The following is a 9551-nucleotide window of genomic DNA, read 5'->3' as shown; positions in this document are numbered from 1 at the left end:
ACTTCACTGCTTTTAAAGATTTGTTTCAATTAACATTCCAGAAAATAGCCTCTTTTTGGCTCTTCATTTGAAATAGGACTTCAAGTATCTGTTAGAACTAGTCTACAGTACTGTCTTGTCATAGTAAGTACTACCTTTAATTACATTTATATCACACCAATTTCTCATATTTGAAGACTATTTACAATACTTTTATTTTTCATATTGTCAAGACAAACTTAGAAAGGAAATTTTTACCAAAAGACACCTTTGGTTCTTTTCTAAGTAAAAAATTAGCCGGTCCCATGGTTTACACAGGTAATTCCAGCATCTGGTAAACTGAGGAAAGAGCATAAAAATCAGGCCAGACTTGTCTACATGTCAAGTTCAAGAAGAGCCTTTACTTGTCTCAGAATATAAAATAGCTGTGTTATGAAAATTACCCCATGTTGATTCTGAAACTCTAAGGGTTTATTAGCTGGATAAATATGGGATTCATAATTAGTGAGAACGTCTACAACTTAAAATACATTTTGCGGACTTCATTTGGCCATTTCCTATCTCTAGAAGTTAATGTCTGTAATCAGTTATTAAACATGGGAAATGTATGAAAAAGAAGGAAAAAATTAAACAATCATTGGTAGTTTTTGTTAAGGATAAGGCCAAAGTTTGGTAAAAAAGAAAAAGAAAAGAAAAAAAAATAACAAAACCAAAAGAGGTAAAACTGCAACAAATGAAGATAGCATTAATGGTAATCTATGCCCTAGGCATGGACTGTATGTACCTTGTTCAGCTGGCAAGAGGTCCTGAATCTATTCCTTTTATCCACCTCTCTGGCAAAACTACTGACTGGGCACACTAATTAGCACACTGCTCACAGAATTTATTTTTTCACATAAGAACTACTATAAACACTTAGTTGAAAGACAGCATAGAATATATACATATATATATATTCTTCACATTGGATTATTTACATTTATGAAAGGTGAAACAGGTTGGAAATGTTAACTATGGGTAGATGCTCTATTTATAAGTAATTCCTAAAAGGCTACTCACTTAATTACTTCAGTCAAGATAATTATAGATAAAGAGATACAGGATATAATCCAGGAGAATACAGTCCCATCATTCTGAATGTTTTGCAGGAAAACATTCTATGTTAATTAACTAAAGTCAACTTATTACATTATATTTATAGTTTGAAACTTGGGGAATGAAATCCCAAGTCATCTGTGGAGTGGGCAGTTTACAGTTACTAACTGTGTGAAAGAAAGCAAGAAAAAAAAGACTTTAAAACCACTATAGTAAAATTATAAAAGCCATAGAAACATCACTTCTATAAACCCAGAAATAAAATCATTAAATAAAAATAAAGTAAAAATGATCTTACTACACTATTCCGAGGAAAAGGTAAGGGGACTCACTATAGCAGCGTTTCACAACTGCAGTCATGAAACTCCTGTTTCATGAATAAACACAAACAAACACAACCCCTGCATACCCCATACTCTACTAATATAATATACAAATATAATCTATTAAAATAAAAATAGTATGTACAAGAAAAGTAACATGAAAGTATTCTCAGCATACCACTGGATTCCACCAAAGCACCCTTCAAATGATCACCTGACTATTTAATGCAATCAAAAAATACCTTTAGTATTTAACAACAACTCTTGATGCTATTACAGGCTGGTTATTTAACCATCAGTAGTGACAGGTAAATATTTCCTAATGCCAAATTACTATTTTAATGCTAGTTTGTATTGCATAATAAATTAGTAAAATTTGTTAATCTCCAATGACAATAATTTGTGCTATTTGTCACCTACATCTTTTTTTTTTTTTTTAGATATAATGCTGTTGGCCTGTTACTAGCATTACTTATTGGCTAGCTCTGTCTTAAATATTAACCCGTTCTACTAATCGAAGTATTTCCACATGGTCTTATCTTACTGGAAAGACGGCCTGGCACTCTGCTCTCTCAGTCCTCCATATTGAATCTCCTTTCTACCTCTTCCTCTCTCCTCTTTGTCTCCTAGTCCTGCCTATCTTGCTTTCCTATCAGTCAACAGTGCTTTATTCATTATCCAATATGAGAAACGTATTTAGAGAATGACATCTCCCATCATCTCCTCTTTTGTGTCTAAATATAAAGAAGGGTTTTAACTTTAACATAGTAAAATATATAACAAAACAGTTATCAAATAAGAACTACAGTTAACAATATTTAGTCCATTAACATTTAGCAAGATTTAAAGAAAATATTCTATCATCTACCCTATCTTTGTGAGTCTAAAGTCCTATATGTAACTTATCTTTAATCCTAACTAAGGAAAACTATAACCATAACTATCTGTCTTCAACTCCTTTAAAGACCACAGAAGGATAATATATAAGCCCTAGAAATTACAGAGATAGCTCACTGCCTGGTCAGTCACCGGAAATTTTTCCGTAATGTTCTATCTTCAGCCTATAGGCCATAGTATCTAACAGACTCCTCTGTAAAGAGGGAAACTAAACTGTCCACCTGTACTGGCAATTTGTCAGTCACTTTTTTCTGTATCCTGTAGACTGTCTATCAGACTCTTACATGAAGCAGGAACCCTGTAACAATGTCCCTCTTGTATCAGCAGTCACTTTCCTATGGGACCTGCATGTCCAGTTTATACAGCATAAACTCAAACAATCCAGACAAGAGCAGCATTTTTGAAGCAAACTCCATAATGCATTTCTTCGAAGTCCATCTTCCTTTCTGATGCAGCTGGTGTTGCCAGTTATGTCTCACTGTCAAGAAAAACCCTAAACCATTTTAAATGCCATATTCTGTAGGTCTTTGAAAGGTTTGAAGAATATCTATCCATCTCAAATACATCTTGAAAACCTAACTTAACTCTAAGTTTTGACTATCATAGGTAACTATCTATAATCTGTACTATATTACACATTTTTAAATGAGCTATATATACACATTACCTAAACACGAGAAGAAATGTACATATCAAAAATTGACCGTAAATATGTATCAATAAATGTAAATCCATTCCAAAACAAAGTATTCATATCTGTACCATAATCCCCTTTTTTCCTTTAAAGAGATTGTTTATGAGCATTAATCATTTATAAACAAGCCCATTTAAATGAAAACAAACATTTTTATGCAATATTTGGGAATTTGGGCGTCGTTCTTTCCAAACTGCTTCCTGCTGGTAGGGGGCGCTGTCATGGGGAATACTAAGAATAAGAAGCCATAGAAATCCTGGCTGTAGTGGTCTGTATGGCTGCCTTGTCCCAGCTGTTTTGAATGTTGGATATCCTGGGACACTGTTTCAGGGGGTCTGGCTTGGTCAAACCATGTTAGTCTGGAAGCAATCCACGGCTTTCCATTTTCTGTGGAAATAAAAATATAAATCCTTTTCCCCAATACCCTGTCCTTAGACTTAAATTCTGGAGTCAAAGCATTTTTAAAATATATGAATTGGATTAATTTAGCAGCATTGATAATCAAGTGTATTGTAGCAATTATTCCTTCCATTGTAACTGCGTAATTTAAAGACAACACCATAGCAGACAGTATCCAGACTCTTTGTGTGCTTTCTATATTCATGTGGCTTATTACTCTATTTCTTTTAACTTTCATTATTTTCATTTTTTGAGACAGTGTTTGTTTGTGTAACTTTGGCTACCCTGGAATTCACTCCGTACACCAGGATTACTTTGAAATCACAGGGATCTTTTTGCAGGACTCAGGTATTATGTATACAATTGTTTATGTAGTCTGTTAAAGCAAATCCAAGTGTTTTGCATTGTGTCAGGTTCTGGGTTTCTCTTAAATCATTTCTAGAATAAGCTTCTATATACTTGCTTTGATTAAGGCACTGCAACACATCACAGATAGTTTGCATAAAGTTAATAACAAACAAAACAAGCTCTGAAGTTTAAATATGCCATTTGAAAGTGATAGTCCTAAATAAATCAGTTAGTTGGTCATAGGCTCACACCTATAGGTGACACAATGAGAAGACTCCTTCTATTTATGGCATAGTTTTCAGACAAACCAGAACAACTCTGGTAGTACAACTGTTATGATGCCTTACTTTAGTCAACCCAACTATCCCGGGTTACACCACTCTATGCTAATTATAACTGCTCCCCTCAGTGTACCATTCTCTTAGAATTCCATCAAAGACTTAAGTGGAAATCATGAAGAACCAGCTGAATTTTTAACTGCTGTTAACTAGATTATACTAAAAAAAAAATTGAAACAGAAATGGACCAAAACATGTTGAATGGATACATGAATGCAAAACCTTTCACATCATTTTAACTCTTATATGGACATCAAGATGAAGCTACTAAGCTTTCTAATCAATTTCAACCTCCAATTTCCTTTTTGATCATCTTTGCTTACTTTTACTATTTTTCAACACCCCTATTTTTAACCTTGAAGCACTTTCTGGATTCTTTGTGCAGCATCATTGGATTCATCTTCTGATTCTGACTCCCTCTAGGACATGTAGCTGAGTAAGGCAGATCTGCAGGGGAAAGGGCATTCTGGAGAACACAAAGTCACTCTGGGATGTGGAGCCGTTTGAAGCGGAGCTGGAGGGGGAAGAACATTCTGGAAAACACAAATAAAGCATCTGGAGGAGGTGATACTCCCCACAGAAGCCCACATTGTCTGACATATTCTTCAAAATAGACTCTGCCATTCTTTGGATTTGGGCAATTGCTGGCTGAATCCAAGTATATAAGGAGATTCCCAGGAAGATCATAGGGAGTAGACTAAATAATCCCGAATATTAATGGTCCATACAGCTTATTACAGAATAGTTGGAGGGTTTAATGTTAAGTTGCTAATAAAACGAACAACCAATGAATTTCCTTGAAAACTCAACTCCCACATGAATATGGTTGTGTAGCTCTAGATTCAGGTGTGTCAGCAAGTTATTGTGGAGAGTGAGGGAAGTAATGCAGCCATCAAAGCTGGGGAGGCACACTTTGGATTTGTTTTCACATAACACCAAGAAACTGAGAGAAGGTAGATTTTCTAATCCTGATGGGATTTCTTAGGTGAAGTTTCCTCAAAGTTATAAGCATTCTAAACTCTGAAAGATCCTAATCTCAGTGGGGGATACTCTGGAGCCAGTTCCTGCTCAGGTTAAGGGTCTGCAGGGCTCCTAGCTAGCTAATCAGGTCCCTCCTGGAAGAAGTTGCTTATGAGTTTGAGTACCTTGAGTCTGCGACAGAATGGTGACTGCGCCATGTCCTCGAGGAGGAAGCCTGTGTTGCCGATCCTGTTGTTCCTGTCAATCAGCAGGCACAGGCTGTTCTGTTGGAGCAGCTCTGGTTTCAGCTCCATGAGAAGGTTCCGGCTCAAGTCCTGTTTTTCAGCGCCCTGGCAGCGATGTCTGATGGTTTTAGGGCAGCAGTGGCTGCAGCCAGCAGCGACATCCTGGACTCCCCAGCTCTTCTTTGCTCCCTCCCTTCAGCATCTAGATCAACGTGTGAGGAGGGAGCGGCTGAGTTCAGCTTCTCTGACTGCCACATCAGCAATCCCGCGAGAATCCCAGGCAGCTGCCAGCTGACAGCGTGGCATTCCCAGCCCCGGATATGACGGGAATGACCTTGGTGGGGGAAGTGATGTGGCTGGGGGTAGGCTGCTGCCTTCTCACTTTTAATAAGATTTAACATGGGAGGGAGGGAAAGAAGGAGGGAGAGAGAGAGAACTGGGATCGATATGTAAAATAATAGTAGTAATAAAGATTTAACAGAAATGTGAACTTTGTCATGTGAACTGAGTGTTGAGACATTCATAAAATAGACTGAGCATAGGTGAGATCTTTGACAGATGATGACGTTCATGTGTGAGACGGCACATGGGGCGGGGTCCTCTGTCGTTCTCATTTTCCACTGCATGAGGATTCAGCACAGACCCTTTTCCATTTCCTCAGATTTCAGTGCAGGATCCAGAAAGGTTCACTTTCAACCTGAGAAGTGACTCAGGACAGAGGAAAACTGTTGGGTGTCAAAGTTTTTGTTGCAGTGCTTTCTTGGGGTTACAAATATATATGAAGCCTAAATATTCATAGCTGGGTAGATGGATCACTCAGCAATAGATTTGCATTGCATGTATGAACCCCTGAAAATAGTCAAAATTATGTGGTCTAGCATTAACAGGACTTGAGAAGCAGAGATGTCAGATCTCTGTCTTTGCTGTCCATCCGACTGAAATTACATAGTGAATTCCATTCCACTGAAAACAGTGACTCAGATGAGGAATGTGATGTATTGTTTCAAAGAAACAATCAACTCAAGAGAAAGATTTTTTAAGGTTTTCTGACATTTACATTTTAAAGAGACAATTACAGTAGTGCATTAATATCAAATAATGAGCAAAGACCTCCAAATGTATTTGTGCACTTGCCTGATTAGACTGAAGAATCCAGTAAGACTGGATTTGTGCATGAATTAATGTGTATGTAATGAAATGCTGAAAAGTGGTATAATCTTTATATATGTTTTTTGAAAATATATCCCTGATATTATTGCTTTATCTTAATGTCACTATAAGTAACTCCAGCCTGGATGGGTAAGTTGCTTCAGCAGTCTGAGCAGGTATTTTATTAGTTGTTGTTGATTTTTTTGGAGGTATTTTTGTTGTTATAGTAGATATAACAGTTTGAACCATTTTGTTAAATACTCATATATAATTACTTGAAAAACTTGCCACAGGAAGATTTAAATTATTTCTTCCCAGGCTGTCTTTACACTGCACAGCCATAATGAGGAAGACCAGGAAGAGGTGGAGAATGTCCTATAAGTAGCCAGGATCAGTTCCCAAAATCCACACAAGGTTTTACATCTCCAACACTGGATGTTTTTCTCTGCGGTCAGTTACTGCCAGGGTCCCAGAGAAAACTGATTTTGTTCTGGGTTTCTGGATTCACTTACCCCAGTTTTACTGCACCACACTAGTTGGAGGAAGAAATAGATGAAACATCACCTACAAGCATTCTGAATCCTTTTGCTCAGAGATAATTGAGTCTTGAATTGAGGAGGTTGTATCCTACTAAATGCACCAAAGTCTCTCGTGCTCAGCATATTATCTAGTTTTAGGGGTTATGTTTTAATTTTTACCTATTAGTGTAGAAATTTCTTTGATGATACTTGAGTGATTACTGATCATTCTTCACTGCTTTGCTCTTATGTGGTTATTTATTTTATTTTACTTATTTGTTTTACATCTATACCTCAGGTTCCCTTGCTGCCTCTCCTTCTATTTCCTGCCTCACACCTCTCCTCTGCTCTGTTAATCCACCCCTCCTCTGTTTCTGTTCAGAAAGGGGCAGGTTTCCCATGGATATCAACAAAGTATTACATATCTGATATAGTGCTGATTTCCAAAATATATAAGAACTAAAGAACTTAGACACTAACTAAAACCAGATAATACAGTATAAAAATGGGGTACAGACCTAATAAGAGAATGCTCAAATACAGGGAAACAAATAAATGTTCAGCATCCTTAGCCATGAAGAAAGTGTATATCAAAATGACTGCGAGGTTCCATCTTCACTGTCAGAATGACTAAGGCCAAAACCAGAAATGACAGCATATGCCGGAGATGATGGGGGACAGAAGAAACACTCATGCACTGATGGTGGGAGTGTAAACTTGTACAGTCTTTTTAGAATTCTAAATGTTGATTTTTCAGAAAATTGGGAATCAATCCACCTCAAAGCCCAGCTATGCCACTCTTGGAACTATAATCAAACATATCAGAAGGACACTTGCTTAACTGTGATAATGACAGTATTGTTTATAGAGTAAGAACCTGGAAATAACCTAGTGGGCTCTCACAAAAAAAATCCATAAAGAAAAACTTGTTACAACTAAACAATGGAGTATTACTCAGCTGTTAAAACCAAGGACATCATCAATTTGAAGTCAAAGAGAATCCTAAGTGGGGAAAGGCAGAATGAAAGCATGGCATGTACTCATGCATTTTAACTGTAAAAGGAAGGATGAGTGTCCTGAAATACACAGAATCAGGAAGGCCAACTAGCAAGAGGGCCCAGGAATAACACATGGATCTTCCTGTAAAAGAGAAATAGAAAACATCTTGGTGGATTGGGAGCAGGTGGGGACTGGAACTTGAGGGGTTTGTTTGGTTGATTTTTGGTGGGAAATTGCCCTGAAAGTGGTCACATAAAGGGAGGAATTTCAGGATCAAGTAGAAACATGATGGAAGGAAAATTCCCAAGAATCTACATTAAGGACCATAGATGACTCTCCTCACAATAAGGGATGCTTACCTTGATCTGGCCATCTCTTGTGATCACATCGGTGACTAGGCCAATTGTTCTCAGTAACTAATCCAGTAACTAATGAAAACAGATACAGAGACCCACAGCAAAACTTTAGGTCACCTCAAGGACCCATTCTGAAGAAAGTGAGGAAAGATTGTAGGAGGCAGACTGATCAAAATATCACAAGAAACCGACAGTAACAACTAACCTGGCTCATAGTAACCCAGAGTCTGAAGCAACAACCAGGAAGCCTGCAAAGGGAATGACATAGGCCCTTATTCAGTGGGACTCAATAACAGTGGGAGCAGGAGCTGTTACTCATGCTTGGCTGGCTCTTGGGAACCTATAATTCATGCTAGATTGCCTTTAATATAAAGGTGTATATATCATACCTTGATATGCCAGGTAGTTAATATTTATTAATTTTAATTCACATTTTAATTTTATTATATAATTGTATGATTTATTCATTAATATTTGACTTTACTTGTAATGTTAACATTTTATCATTAAAATTGATAAATTTAAACTCCAATACATATTTTATTGCTCTTCATTAAATCATAGCTGAAATTTTATAAATTTAGCAATTAAATGGGAAGTCACAGAAACATATATTTCCACTAGCAATACTGTAATTGGATGTGAATATCCTTTTAGACTTACACAAGTGCTGTCTTGAAACTTCATTAGCTCTTCATATATACCATGGGTATCACAGCTTGCACAGGGATTGTGATAGCTTAAAAGTGAAATCAAAGTATCATGTGGAATCTTTTATTGATTATTTCATATTTTAATTAATTTTTATTCAAATTAAAAACAACCTTATTTTGTATATTAATCCCAGTTCACTCTCCCTTCTGTCCTCCCATTCCCCCTGCTAATTGCTCATCCCAAACATCAGATAGGGTGAGGCCTCCCATGTATGATCATGAATGTCTGTCACATCATGTGGGCAGGAACTAGCCCTCCTGTATGTATCTAGGCTGAGAGAGTATCTCTCCAAGGGAATTGGCTTCCAAAGCCCATTTATCTACTAGGGATGAATACTGGGTCCACTGCCAGCAGCCCCCACAGATTGCCCATGCTCTCCAACTGACAACCACATTGAGGAGGCTAAGTTCACTCTTAGGCAGGTTCTCCAGCTGTTCACTCTCTCCATATGCATTCGATATTGTACTTCAATTTCTAGCTAGGCCAATAAGACAACAAAGGAGATAAAAAGGATACAGTTTTGAAAGGAAGAAGTCA

At 37.2% G+C, this 9551-nt stretch overlaps 1 pseudogene; it reads right to left on the bottom strand.

Moving 5' to 3' along the window:
* Positions 1-4423: 4423 nt before the first annotated feature.
* Positions 4424-5349, bottom strand: LOC127213703 (leucine-rich repeat-containing protein 58-like; annotated as a pseudogene).
* Positions 5350-9551: the final 4202 nt, after the last annotated feature.

This window comes from Phodopus roborovskii, unplaced genomic scaffold (genome assembly GCF_943737965.1).
Source record: "Phodopus roborovskii unplaced genomic scaffold, PHOROB, whole genome shotgun sequence".
In the NCBI taxonomy this organism is placed as follows: Eukaryota; Metazoa; Chordata; class Mammalia; order Rodentia; family Cricetidae; genus Phodopus; species Phodopus roborovskii.
The sequence above is the reverse complement of the archived record's forward strand: the minus strand, read 5'-3'. Positions and strand labels throughout refer to the sequence as shown.